Raw genomic sequence first — 13797 nt, forward strand, 5'->3', positions numbered from 1 at the left:
CAGAAATTAAAAGGTACAGTGACTAGAGTGAGATCCCTGCAAGCTACATGGACGCTTTTTAAAGACACCATAATAGAGGCCCAACTTCAATGTATACCCCAATTTAAGAATCACAGTGAAAGAACTAAAAAAGAGCCACCGGGGCTTAGCAACCATGTAAAAGAAGCAGTGAGAGATAAAAAGGCATCTTTTAAAAAGTGGAAGTCAAATCCTAGTGAGGTAAATAGAAAGGAGCATAAACACTGCCAAATTAAGTGAAAAATTTAATAAGAAAAGCCAAAAAGGAGTTTGAAGAATGGCTAGCCAAAAACTCCAAAAGTAATAAAATGTTTATTAAGTATATCAGAAGAGGGAAGCCTGCTACACAACCCGTGGGGCCCCTGGAGGATCGAGATACAAAAGGAGCACTTAAAGACAATAAAGTAATTGAGGAGAAACTAAATGGATTCTTTGCTTCAGTCTTCACGGCTGAGGATGTTAGGGAGATTCCCAAACCTGAGCCAGCTTTTGTAGGTGACAAATCTGAGGAACTGTCACAGATTGAAGTATCACTAGAGGAGGTTTTGGAATTAATTTATAAACTCAACATAAACAAGTCACCGGGACCAGATGACATTCACCCAAGAGTTCTGAAAGAACTCAAATGTGAAGTTGCAGAACTATTAACTATGGTTTGTAACCTGTCCTTTAAATCGGCTTCTGTACCACAGCTAAGGGTGCCGGGTTCCTCCGGTGGGGGTGTGGAGCAGCCGTTCATTTTCCTGTCCTTTTTGTGTGCAACTGCTGACAAAAACATCCCAGACAGAGATGCAACAGGCCAAAAAGCTACCAGGCAGCTACTAAAGTAGCTCAGTTGGGCAAGCGTTAGACTGAAGAGCTAAAGGTCCCTGGTTCAATCCAAAAAACTTTGGCAGGCCCTTTCATCTCTCTTTGTGCAGGGATGGCTTGTTTTCTGGGAACACAGCAGTGCCTGCACCCAAGGTGAGTCCCTGAGCTTGGGCTCTGCAGTAGGAAAACATAGAAGGGGCTTCTGCCCCTAGTTGGCCCACCTGACCTTTAACAAGGAGAGATGGGAGCTGTCTTTCCCAACATGGCAGGAAGAGAGTGAGGCAGGGTGACCCTCAGGAATGGTGCCAGAGAGCTGCTGGGCAGTGACAGGCAGGGATTGGGGATGGAAGCTCCTCTGCGCAGCTGAGCAAGGGCAGTACCAGGGAAGGGGCATCTGTAAAAGTGACCCAGCAACACCTCTCCTCCTCTGGGCACCTAAAGCAGAGGTGGCTGGTGCTGACAGCTCCAAGGGAAGGCTTAAAAGCCGCAGGGCTAGAGGAGGGCAGGACCATGCCTATGTGTGGCCTTCAGACAGGCACAAAAACACCCAGCCAGGCTGCTCCCTGCCATGCCAAACACCCACTGAAGGTCACCAGCATGCGGGGCAGCTGCTGATGCTCTGTGGCCAACATCACAAGATGGTAGGAAAGCAGGGCCAGCCCCCCTGGTGGGGCCTCTGACTGGTCCCACTCAAGGTGCTCACTTTTGCAGTGGGGCAGGAAATTTTACCCCAAGAGGCTTTTCCGAGCTGGTGAGAAGCAGAGAAACACCCAGGCTCCGAAGACGCTATGTAGCAAGTACCCTCCAGCACAGGGACAGGCGCACACGCTAGCCCGGGCAGCCCCCCACTTTCTTTGGCAAGTCAGGAACGGCAAAGCCTAGACTGGAAGCACCTGGGGCTCATGTCCCAGCCTTTGTGACGCCCACCCCCCAACTCCTTCCCGGGGCTCTAGCTGAAGCCAGAGCATTGGCCTGAGCGGCCAAGAAGAGGTTCCAGCCCTGAAGGGAGCAGGACGTTCAGCACAACAGTAAAACTGCAGAAAAACAACCACCAAGGGACTCAAACCCTCAGTTTTCTGATTTACACTCAGCTGTCTTATCCATTAGGCCACATATTAACATAAGCAAAAGCTCCTCCAAGCACTTCTTTGGAAAAGGTGGACATTGTGTTTCTCAGGTCATCTGCTGAGGGGGGCCGAGACTCTCTGGGCACAAGAAGTCGAGTTCCCAGCGACACATGAGACTTAATTCTCTGGAGCCAGGTGCAGGGCTTTGGCAGGGAGGCTCGGGCATGGGGGATTGAGGTGCAGCAGACAGACCGGCTGTCTAGGTGTGGAGATTTAGTCGCACTGAGGCACAGGAGGGAGGAGTAGGAGGGGGAATCCTGCTGACAGGCAGTGGCTGTGCAGAAAAAGAGGAGGGGTTCTGGGGTCTTTTTTGGCCTCTCTTTTGCCTGCCTGCTCACTCTTCTGCTAAACGGTGAAGATGGTCTCAACAAGCCCAGGTAGCTCAGTTGGTAAAGCATCAGGCTCTTAATCTGAGGGTCCAGGGTTCAAGCCCCTGTCTGGCCACTCAGCTTTTAAGTTGCCTTGTGTGCCAGGAGCCAAATGATTCCTGGTGCTGCCCACCAGCCACATGCGGATTCCCAGAAGCTGTGGCCATTTCCTGGAAAGGTTCCTTTCCTCAGGAATCAGGAGAGAGGCCACATCCACAGGAGCCGGCCTAGGACATGCAGTCTCTGGCTGGCGGGAAGCGCTGTGGGGCCAGGTGCTGAGAAAGCCCAGGGGGGGAGCAGCAGAGATGGGGGGAAGAGAGACAGAGAAGCAATGAGGACAGAGCACAAGTGTACAGGGGGTTCAGGTCTGGCTATTCTGGGGAACTTCCCTGGTTTATACATGACCCTGGTGCAATTGGCTGGAGAAAGGATCTGAGTCCCCACCCCCTTACCCAGAGGCTGCCTGACCCCAAGGAGGCTCTTTCTACTCTCCTGTGTGGCAGAGATCTCGTAACCCCGACAAGGCTGGGCCCAGGAATCCTGGGGGGGTTGATGACCCCCAATCTTGTCATGATCACTTGAACAGAGCTACAGTGTCCCCACTCTGGGCACTTCCCTGACCCACTCCTCACTGCATGTGCTTCAAGCAAACACCATTTATTACCCAGCAATCAATGTAAAATACAAGGAAAGATGGGAAAGGAAAACACGTCACCCTGTTCTGTGGTGCAGGGAGATCACAATCAGCATCTCTGGAGGGTCAGGGCAGGTCACAGTCTCTCCCTCACATGTCCCAGGCCTCCTCCCCAGGCCCTGGCTGTGCTGCAGAGACACCACGGGCTGGACACTTGCTCTGGCAGTGGCCAAATGCTCTAGGTGACAGGCCCCTTGTTCCCAGTGTCAGCCCCCATGTAGGGGATATGATCCCCCCACCCCCAAAAGTCTGGCCTGCAAGATCTCTTGACTGGTGGCATCTCCTTGCACTGGTCCTTCTGCCCAGGGTCCCCCTCGCTCTCCCACGCTGCTCACTGCACCCACCTCCAGCCCCAGTGCTGCTGCGGCTCTGCCTCCAGCTCCCTGGGCTGCTCCTCTGGCTCCGCTTGCTGCAGCTCTTCTCCCCGCACAGATCTGCTCCCTGGGCAGCTTCTACGGCTCGTGCTGCTGCGGCTCGGCTCCTAGCACAGATCTGCTCTGGTTCTCCCTGGCTGGTGCAGCTCTGCTCCCCGGCTCTTCTCGGGCTCCTGCTCTCTCCTTAGCTCTGCCCCACTCTGGCCCAGGCAGTTCCAGCTCCCATGGAGGATGGGACCCCTGGCCTGGTGACTCCCTCATTACACTGCTTGGCCTGTCAGTGCGGCTAACTTGGAGCTTTGTCCTCTCCCCATTGCCCCTGGGGACTGTCAGTCTCAGGGTCCTGATTTCCCAGTGGCCCTTCCCCCTTCTATTGGTGCTGGGAACTAGCCAACCAAAACCCCACTAAGTTTTAGTAAGGGGCCAACAGTCCCTTACACGAGCCAGCCCCGTGAGAGTCACCACTGTGCAGAGAAAGCAGTACAAGCTGGTCCCATGGTGTAACGGGCAGCACTCAGGACTCTGAATCCGGCAATTTGAGTTCAAATCTCAGTGTTGGCTTGTGGTAAAGCCCTGGAGCTCACAGTGCTCAACTTCCCTGTCTCCAGCTGTGCAAAAGCAAATCTTTCCCCTCCTGCTGGGTGACTTGCCCACTGGAGCCAGGTCTGATGGCCAAAATTGGCTGGGGCTCTAGAACTTGTGACCCTGATGCCTGTGGTTTGACCAGGTGGTTGGGATTCTTGCTGCATCACATGAGGCCCACAAGTTTGGCCATTTTGCTTACAGCCACATGTTACCTCTTGTCCACCTGGCACTTGAAGAAAGGAGGGCCAGGGCCAGGCTTCATAGTCAGGGCTAGGCAGGAGGGAGGCAGAGTCCCAGGCTGGAGCCCAGCACCTCTCCTCCTCTGGGCACCTGGAGCAGAGGCAGCTGGTGCTGACAGCTCCAAGGGAAGGCTTAAAAGCCACAGAGCAACCGAGGGCAGGGCCAGAGGAGGGCAGGACCATGCCTATGCGTGGCCAGCCTGCTCCCTGGCATGCCGAACCCCCACTGAAGGCCACCCACAGACCAGCATTCGTTCAGCGGCCAGCATCACAAGGCGGTAGGAAAGCAGGGCCAGCCCCTGAGTGGGGCCTCTGACCGTTCCCACTCAAGGGGCTCCTTTTGGTGGTGGGGCAGGAGATATTTCCCCCAAGAGGCTTTTTCCCAGCTGCTGAGAAGCACAGAAGTACCCAGTGTTTGCTCTTGTGGTGAAAGGGCTTAATACATTTAGCCGGCCTGGCTAGCTCAGCTGGCAGCACCTCTGGCTCTAACTCTGAAGGTTGAAGTTACAGTTCCCTGTCTGGGTGCTTGGGGCTCCTCTTCAACAATACAACACACAATCTGCTTAAGCCCCCACCCAGTAACCTGGGTAAACTAACCCTGGCCACTGGGTGCCTCTAAGAGGCGATACTTTCCCCACTCACAACCACTGAGTGCAGGAAAGAAACTTTAATAAAAAGGAGGATAATCACCTTGTATTAACTTGGGAAAACACCACAATCAGGATTCATAACACAACACTATGAGCAAAACACCCCCAGTGCGCTGGGTAGTGGCCTTTGCCTCGGGCTCCTAAATCCAGACCCCAGAAGCTCTGTGGATGTGCCTCCCTTCACTGCACCTCACCCACAGCTGCTGCCCTGGGTCAGTGAAAACCCAGAGTTCACCTCTCACCTCCTGGGAGGAAAGCCCCTTTCTCCCTCCGCTGTCTGGCCACATTGCCGGCCCCTTGCTGTTCCACCCTCTCACCGCTCTGCTGGCCACCCTCTCTGCTCTGGGACGTCGTGTGGTCCCACCAGGAGCGGAACAGGCTTCCTAAAAGTAGTGGCCTCAGACCCCGAACAGTAGCCCCACCCCTTCTACTCAACTCCACGCCCCTGCCCCACCCCTCTCCCCACAGCTCCCCTCCTACGCTGCCTCTTACCCCCAGACCACGCCTCCCGCTCACTGCTCTCCACCCCCTCCCCACCCTCACTCACCCTTACGGTCATTACAAAGTGGCAAGGCAGAGCCCTCCCATTTTTAAAAGCCCTGGGGTGTTGTTCCCCCCTGTTCAGGCACCCCTGGGGCCCTGCACTTCACACAGCTCTCCCTGATTTCAGCTGTTAGTGAGGGAGCCTCACTGCTAGCGCAGACTGGGCAGTTTCTTGCATGAGAGACACTGTCCCAAAGCAGGACTAATGCTTAGAGCTGGTTATCAGTGATTTCAGCTCTGTTGGTCTGCAGCAAGACTCTCCATTGAGTCTTAACCAGCTCTGTTATTACACAGGGAAGAACAAAAGGGTCAAATGGGGCCTGGAACCCTTAAGAAGAATCCACCCCACCGAGTACAACACTTGTCGCTACCTGCTCTCAGCTCCACTGAGAATGTTTTGGGGTCACTCCTTGGCTGTATCAACCTAGGGAACTGGGAGAGTCATACTGAACAGGTGCTCCAGTGGCGCAATTGGTTAGTGCACAGTACTTATAGGGCAGTGCTGAGAGGAGCTATGCTGAGGTTGTGAGTTCAAGCCTCACCTGGAGCACTGGTTTTCATTAACGAAGTGGTGTCACCCCCTCATTTGGCCTGTAGTCCAGCCCTGGGGACACTGAGGAGGGGCAGAGTCAAAAAGGCCCCCTTCACTTATTACCTCCTCTCTAGAGCGCAGGTGAGAATCTACAATCCTTTCTCCACTCCAGCCCCCGGGCCAGGATCCCTCAAGCAGAGCCTGGAGTCCTGCCCCTGGCGTCTGTACTATTGACAAAGACAAAACTCTCAAATCCCGCCTGGTGCGGGGAGCCAGGTTTGCTCTTCAAATTCTGTCGTTGGTACATTTCCAGGCCTGGGAATGTCCCACAACAGCATTGAATGGGAAGCTGCCTGCAGAACAGTGACACTGCACAGAGCTCCTGCGGAGGAGGGGTGGGAATAGTAACTATTTGAGGATCGTTTGGGAAATGAGCCTTTGCTGACAAGGTTTGTCTCTGTTCATATTTCACCTTCAGGGGTCATGTTGAGGGATCTTTAGTGTATTTTTGTGAGGTTAATAACTATCTCCTCAACTTTATTTACTCAACTTAAAAATTGGTGTCACTTGATTTTTGCATCTCCCTGTGAAAATACAACTGACGTGTGGCTTTCTACAGGGGCCATGATGTTATAGTTGAGGAATTCAGTCTCTGTACTTCTGGGGGGAGTGTTGCTTTTTTACAGCTGCCTCATGCCCAGGCACACCGGGCTGTTAGCTGCACCCACAGTCCTTGCCAGGGGCCCCTGCTGAACCCTGGGGGCTGCACTGCCGTGCTGGGGTGACTCTGCAGGTGGAGAAGCTGCTGTGGAGCAATGTAGAGCAGGTGCAGGAAGGAGACGGGGTCACTTTTCACATTCTGAACTGCACAATTTTCCAAATTTGGGACTAGATTCATAGACTTAAGGTCAGAAGGGACCATTATGATCATCTAGTCTGACCTCCTGCACAACGCAGGCCACAGAATCTCACCCACCCACTCCTGTAACAAACCCCTAACCTATGTCTGAGTTATTGAAGTCCTCAAATTGTGGCTTAAAGACCTCAAGGTGCAGGGAATCCTCCAGCAAGTGACCCGAGCCCCATGCCGCAGAGTAAGTCGAATGTCCGAGAACAATTCTAGGGGAAGGTGAACACAGAGCAATGACACTGGAGATGCCCAGACCTCCAGTGGGGGCAGCGTGGAAATTAATAATGGGAAGATCATTTGCAAAATTGGTTGTCACTGACAAGATTTGTCTCTGTTCCTATTTCACGCTGTGGTGCTAGTTAGAGGAATCAATACAGATTTTTTACTATATTGATTAAACACTTAATTTTATTTAACCAAGCCAAAAACTTAGTGTCACTTATTTTTTCTCTCTCCTAGCAAGAATGAATTGAATTTTGTGACTTTCTGGAAAGTGCAGCGAGATTAATTGTGGGGAATTCAGTCTCTGTGTTTGTGAGCTGATGTTTTCCTCTCACAGGTCAGTGCCTGCATTGAAATACCAACAGGGATCTAAGGGCTGGTGTACGCTGAGCACTTAACTGGCAGAGCGACGTCTCTCAGGGTGTGACACCCCCCCAAACCCATCTAGTTAAGGTGACCTAAGCCCTGGTTAGATAGTGCTAAAGAAAAGGAAGAACTGTTCTGTCCATGTAGCTATTACAGGGATGGGAAAACTCCTCCAGTCACTGTTTACTCCAAACTGCTATAGCGGTGCCACTGCAGTGTTTTAAGTGTAGACAGAGTGAAACTAGATCTGGCTCCAGTTTGCACTGTGGATGCTCAGGTACTAAGACTACAATAATAACAACAGTGCAGCACTTGCATAGTTGGCAGGATTCGAACCTGCGCAGGGAGACCCCAATGGGTTTCTAGTCCATCGCCTTAACCCCTCCGCCACAACTACTTGAGCTATACTTATTTCGCTACATGATGATTCTGTTCTCACTGAATTGTCACTTCAAATTGTTTGCTCAGACCAGCTTCCCCAGCACGCTCATGACTGCATTAGTGTAAGTGTGTCCTTGGCTGAACAGCGAGAATTCCTGCCCATTTCCCTTCCGGTTGGAGCAGGATGGGAGTGTGTTTGTGTTAATGACATTGCTGTAGATTGTTGTTCATTCCCCACTCTGACAATTCAGACAGTCCCTTTCCTAGTCAAATCTCCAGCACATCGTTCCAATAGCAGGGGGCAGGATTTCTCTGGGGCACTGAGGGCTGGTGCGTGAATTCAGTCTTGCATTTCACCCTTGATGTTTCATGGACTAACAGCAGCAGCAGAAAGAAAGAGCCGAGCCAATATCTCCCTGGCAGGGATGCAGGTGCCACGTCCCCTCTGTCTGACCATCGCCATTGCAGGAGAGAAGGGTTCACTGGAATCGAATGCCCTGGCTCAGACCAGAGACACAGGGAGGTTTTGCTGTTCATGAATCTGTGTAAAGGAAATTTTGTCTCTGTGTGAAACTGAGGTCAGAAATGAAACGTCCACATGGTGGCCCAATGCTCTAGGGAATGTGGGTGAAGGACTCGGGCTGAGAAATGATTTAACGGGGGTTTGTATTTATTGCCCCTATTAAAATCTATGGCTAAAGGCAGCCACTGTTGTTAGTACTTGTACCTGTGTTGGGACACCCCAGTGGGTGTCAAGTCCATCGCCTTCACCAGGGGCAGTCGATTATTTTATCAAGATACAAATTTCTTGGTCAAGGCCTAGGCTCCAGAGAAAACAATACACTGCTGATAAGAAGAAGTACATCAAAAGATTTTGCAGCCACCATGGGCATAACTATGATGTGTCGTGTTTCACTCTTTATACCTGGCGCCACCTCCTTTCCCTTTAGCCTTGAAGATGACCAAGGGCAAAGCTGAACATCTCCTCAGATACCAGGGAGCGTTTATGTCCATTCCCGTGAGCTACACAGGGGTTTGATGTTGCTGCTTTCAGTCCTCTGGCTCTGGCAGGATAAGGAACAATTCAGGCTGTCACTGAACTGAAGGAGGAAGATCAGTTTGTGACAGGGAGAGGGACGCCTCCTCTAAAAGGTGTTTGTCTGGCTGGCAGTCCTGGTTCCCAGGTCTCGCCCGTGGGGCTCCAGCAGTTTTGGGACCAGGTCACTCCCTTGGCCCCACCTGCTGCCCCCAGGCGCTCCCCCCCAGGGTCCCGGCAGTGCAGCGGAGCTGAGCAGCATCTGCCTGCTCGCTCCAGTGGCTGCCGGCCCCTCCCCATGGCAGGGCGGGGTGGGGCTGGGCCTCCGCGCACTGCCCCTGCCTGATCACCCCTGTGGCCAATGGGACCCCCAGCCCGCCCTGCCTTGGAGCCCCAGGTAAGCGCCACACTCCTGACCCCCTTCCTGAGCCTGCACCCCCATCCCCAAACTCTCTCCCAGAGCCTGCATCCCCTCCCTCCACACCCCCCAGCTCCCAAACTCCCTCCCACAGCCTGCAGCCTCTCCCTGTGCACCCCCAAGTTCCCAAAATCCGTTCCAGAGCCTGCACCCCTCCCCTTCCCACACCCCCTCCCGCCTACCCCAATCTTCCTCCCCTTCCCGCAACCCCACCCCTACTCCTTTTCCCCCATACTCCTGCCCTAGCCCAGAGCCTGCAGCAGCATCCAAACTCCATCCCAGAACCTGCACCCCAGACCCCCTCCCCAACCCAAACTCCCTCCCAGACCCTGCACCCCAATCCCCAGCCCCAGCCCAGGGCCTGCACCCTAGACCTCCTCCCCCCACCCAAACTTCCTCCCAGACACCAGCCTCTTACCCCTTCTGCACCCAAACTCCCTCCCAGAGCCTTAGGCAGGTGAGGGGCAGAGTTTTGGGGGCAGGTTCTGGGCAGTATGAGTGACATTATTGGCCCACTGTGAGAACTGGAGGACTGGCTCTGGCCCTAAGGTAAATTGAGGTTGAGACCCTGCTTTAAGGGATTGGAGCAATGCTGGAGAGACTGACGGGCAGGGAGCTGGGGAGCTGCGAGTGCTCCAAGGAGAGTTGCTGTTGTGCTCTGGTGACACAGAGCGGGGGTGGGGAGTTTGTAAGCTGTGGTGTTTGTATAGCGAGAAAGTTTACTAACCCCCAGGTTAAAAACTGTCCCTGCTCTGGGCTATACATGACACTCTCTGTTGAGAGTAGAGTTCAGTGGGTGAATGTTTCCCTGCAGGATAATAAGTTTGTAATTCCAATCCAAGTGATCCCTTTTAAAAACTTTTTTGAATCAAAATCGATTTCCAGACCCATCTCCAGTATGTTCAGGAGTTCGCTGAATGGGGGCAGGGGGCTTGAAATGAATTTAAACACTCAGCATTTTCCTGTGCAAATGAATAAAGACCTAGCAGAGCTGTCCAGCAGCTGAAATCAGTTCCAGTCCTCAGCGTTTCTAAGAGGGACACTCGGTAGCTGAGGCACGTGGGACACCTCTGTGGTGAGGACAGGTGAAAAAATGCTGGATTCAATGAAAGATGAGCCCATAGGAGGGGAAGGTAAACGGCGGCACCACACAGGGTCATAACACTCAGACACAGGGCTTCACTGTCACTGCCCCTGTGTTTTCCATCATTTCTATCCTAAGGAACACACCCTCCCCCTCCCCCCCACACTGTCACACACAACCTTCTCCCCTTGAGCCCCAGCCCACCGCCCCCCCGCTCCCCCCCCCCCGCCATGGGACACAGCCTCTCGGTGACTCCCCAGATGGGGGCTTGTCTCTGCAACTCCCCAACAGGGGAGCAGAGAGCCGAAAGGGCCACAGGATACCAATGGAGCTAGGCAGGGATAGAAAAGACTTCCCCTCCATTCTCTTCTCAAGAGTCCTGTTAATCTCCCCCATGGGACGTTCCAGCACCGGGTGGGCTCAAAGCACCAACCTTCCCCTCAGCAACGGAAGGGGCAACCAGCTCTATCACATGGAATGAGGCTCCCCACCTCTGCTGCTGCCATCCTGCAGCCTTTAATATGGATTTGTTTTAGCTAATGCAACCCCCCCACACACACTCCGCTAATCCATCCATTGAACATGGAGACAAACTCCTGAAAACAGGGTCCAGTGGTGCAATGGGTTAGTGCCCAATACTTACAGAGCAGTGCTGAGTGGAGTCATGCTGAGGTTGTGAGTTCAAACCTCATTTATAGCACTAGTTTCCTTTAAGCAAATGGCTTCTGCCAATCATTTTGCCTGCAGAAAATACAAGCGCAGCTCAGAAGACACCGAGGTCCCCTTGTTTTACAGAGAGCAGGGCAGATTCCACAGATCTACCAGGCTCTGCTCTCCACCAGCCGCCTGTGTCAGGAGGGGTCGAGCAGAGCTCAGAGCACTGCCCCTGACTCCCCCTCAGTCTTTGCTCCACAAACCACCTGTGTGCTCACCCTCTTCACTGTGAGACTCAAACCCTGCCTGGCTTTCGGTATGTTGGGTTTTTGTTGTCTGTCGTGTTGATGTGCATGTGGGTCCTGTATAATTTTTGTGGATGCCTTGCATAGTTTTGTGTGTGTGTGTGTGTGTGTGTGTGTGTGTGTGACTTTTGCAAGCAGATTGTTTTTTGCTAAGTATTCTTTTGGTATGTGGTTTTTGTGCTTTCCTCTTGTGGGCTTTTGCTGTATTTTTTGGTGTGGATTTGTTCTATGTTTTGTGTGGCTTTCCCTTGTGTGTATATGGCTCTGTGTGCTGTGTGGGTTTGGTTTTTGTTTATGTCTGTGTGGGCCTGTGCAGTCTGTGATGTTCTCTTTCTCTCTATTTGTCTCTCTGTTTGTATCTTCATGTGTAAATTCACTGGAACTTTTCAAAATTTCCACAGCTTTGCCAATTTTCACCAGGAATTTTACTCATTAACAAATTCTCACTTGTTCCCTACCAGTTGGTGACCATTGCCCCAGGGGCCTGTCAGTCTCAGGGTCCTGATTTCCCATTGACCCTTCCCCCTTCTATTGGGACTGGGAGCTAGCCAACCAAAAAAACCCCACTCACTTTTAGTAAAGGGCCAACAGTCCCTTACACAAGCTGGGCCTGTGAGGGAGGGAGAGCTCAGTGGTTTGAGTATTGGCCAGCTAAACCCAGGTGTGTGAGCTCAGTCCTTGAGAGGGCCATTTAGGGATCTGGGAGAAAAATCTGTCTGTGGATTGGCCCTGCTCTGAGCAGGGGGTTGGACTAGATACTTCCTGAGGTCCCTTCCAACCCTGGTATTCTATGATAGGGTCACCAATGTTCAGAGAAACTAGCACAAGCTGGTCCCATGGTGTAATGGTTGGCATGCTGAAATCTGAGTTCAAATCTCAGTGGGACATTATGGTAAATCCCTGGAGATCCAAGCGCTTTCCTATCTCCAGCTGTATAAGAATGAGTTGTTTACCTTGTGCTGAGTGACTCATACCCACTGGAGCCAGGTCTTTGGTTGGAATGGGGTCTAGAAGTGGCTATGGTTTGACTGGGTGTTTGGGATTTCTGATGCCCACAAGTTTGGCCCTTGTGCTTTCTACCACACTTTTCCTCTTGCCCACATGGCGCTTGAAGAAAGGAGTGTCAGGGCCAGGTTTCATAGTCAGGGAAAGGCAGGAGGGAGGCAGAGTCCCAGGCTGGAGCCCAGCACCTCTCCTCCTCTGGGCACCTAGGACAGAGGCGGCTGGTGCTGACAGCTCCAAGGGAAGGCTTAAAAGCCACAGAGCAACCAAGGGCAGGGCAAGAGGAGAGGAGAACCATGCCTATGCGTGGCCAGCAGACAGCCACAGAGACACCCAGCCAGGCTGCTCCCTGCTCCCTGGCATGCCGAACCCCCACTGAAAACCACCCACAACCAGCTGCTGATGCTTTGTGGCCAACATCAGAAGATGGGAGGAAAGCAGGGCCAGCCTCCTGGTGGGGCCTCTTACTGTTCCCACTCCAGGTGCTCACTTTGGCAGTGGGGCAGGAGATTTTACCCCAAGAGGCTTTTCCCCAGCTGGCGAGAAGCAGAGAAACACCCAGGCTCCCAAGGTGCTATGTAGCAAGTACCCTCCAGCACAGGGACAGGCTCACACTTGGAAGAGGGAAACTGCTCCACACGCTAGCCCGGGCAGCCGCCCATTTTCTTTGGCAAGTCAGGAAGGGCAAAGGAGAGACTGGAAGCACCTGGGGCTCATGCCCCAGCCTTTGTGACACCCAACCCCCAACTCCTTCCTGGGGCTCTAGCTGAAGCCAGAGCATTGGCCTGAGCGGCCAAGAAGAGGTTCCAGCCCTGAAGGGAGCAGGACGTTCAGTACAAAGGTAAAATTGCACAACCACGAAGGGACTCGAACCCTCAATCTCCTGATCCGAAGTCAGATGCCTTATCCATTAGGCCACATGGTCACAGGAACAAAACCTTTCCAAGCACTTATTTGGAAAAGGCAGACACTGTGTTTCTCAGGTCCTCTACTGAGGGGGGCCGAGACTCTCTGGGCACAAGAAGTCGAGTTCCCAGCAAGATGTGAGACAATTCTCTGGAACCAGGTACAGGACTTTGGCAGGGAGGCTCAGGCATGAGGGACTGGGGTGCAGCGGACAGACCAGCTATCTAGGTGCTTAGATTTGGTCTCACTGAGGAGGAGGAATCCTGCTGACAGGCAGTGGCTGTGGAGAAAAAGAGGGATCTCCAGGCTGCTCAGGTCTCCTTCTTCCAGCTCCTCATCTGGCTGAGCTGCTCCACTGGCCTGGACAAGTCCTCTGCATGCACAGCAAATAGCCCAAGAGCCATTGCTGCCCAAACCTGTGCTGGGGGGTGAGCGTCTGTCTTCCCTGTCCCATCTGCCCTAGAACAGACCTCTAGATTGAGAGAGACAGTCAACAACGATTAAGGCTAAGATTATAGAAAGGGGGTCACAGAATCTGTGACTTTCAGAGATCTCAGTGACATTTTCCGCCTC

The 13797-nt window shown here is 53.0% G+C and overlaps 3 non-coding genes across 3 annotated transcripts; 2 read left to right on the forward strand and 1 right to left on the reverse strand.

Annotated features, from left to right (window-relative positions):
* The first annotated feature begins 2326 nt into the window (after positions 1-2326).
* On the forward strand, positions 2327-2399 carry TRNAK-CUU. The gene has a single exon. It is a non-coding gene; the product is annotated as a tRNA-Lys (tRNA).
* Positions 2400-5864: 3465 nt separating this feature from the next.
* TRNAI-UAU lies at positions 5865-5958 on the forward strand. Its single transcript has 2 exons — positions 5865-5902; positions 5923-5958. It is a non-coding gene; the product is annotated as a tRNA-Ile (tRNA).
* A 7212-nt stretch (positions 5959-13170) lies between these two features.
* TRNAR-UCG lies at positions 13171-13243 on the reverse strand. Its single transcript has one exon. It is a non-coding gene; the product is annotated as a tRNA-Arg (tRNA).
* Between the last annotated feature and the right edge of the window lie 554 nt (positions 13244-13797).

The sequence above is a fragment of the Mauremys reevesii genome, linkage group 12 (assembly GCF_016161935.1).
Source record: "Mauremys reevesii isolate NIE-2019 linkage group 12, ASM1616193v1, whole genome shotgun sequence".
In the NCBI taxonomy this organism is placed as follows: Eukaryota; Metazoa; Chordata; order Testudines; family Geoemydidae; genus Mauremys; species Mauremys reevesii.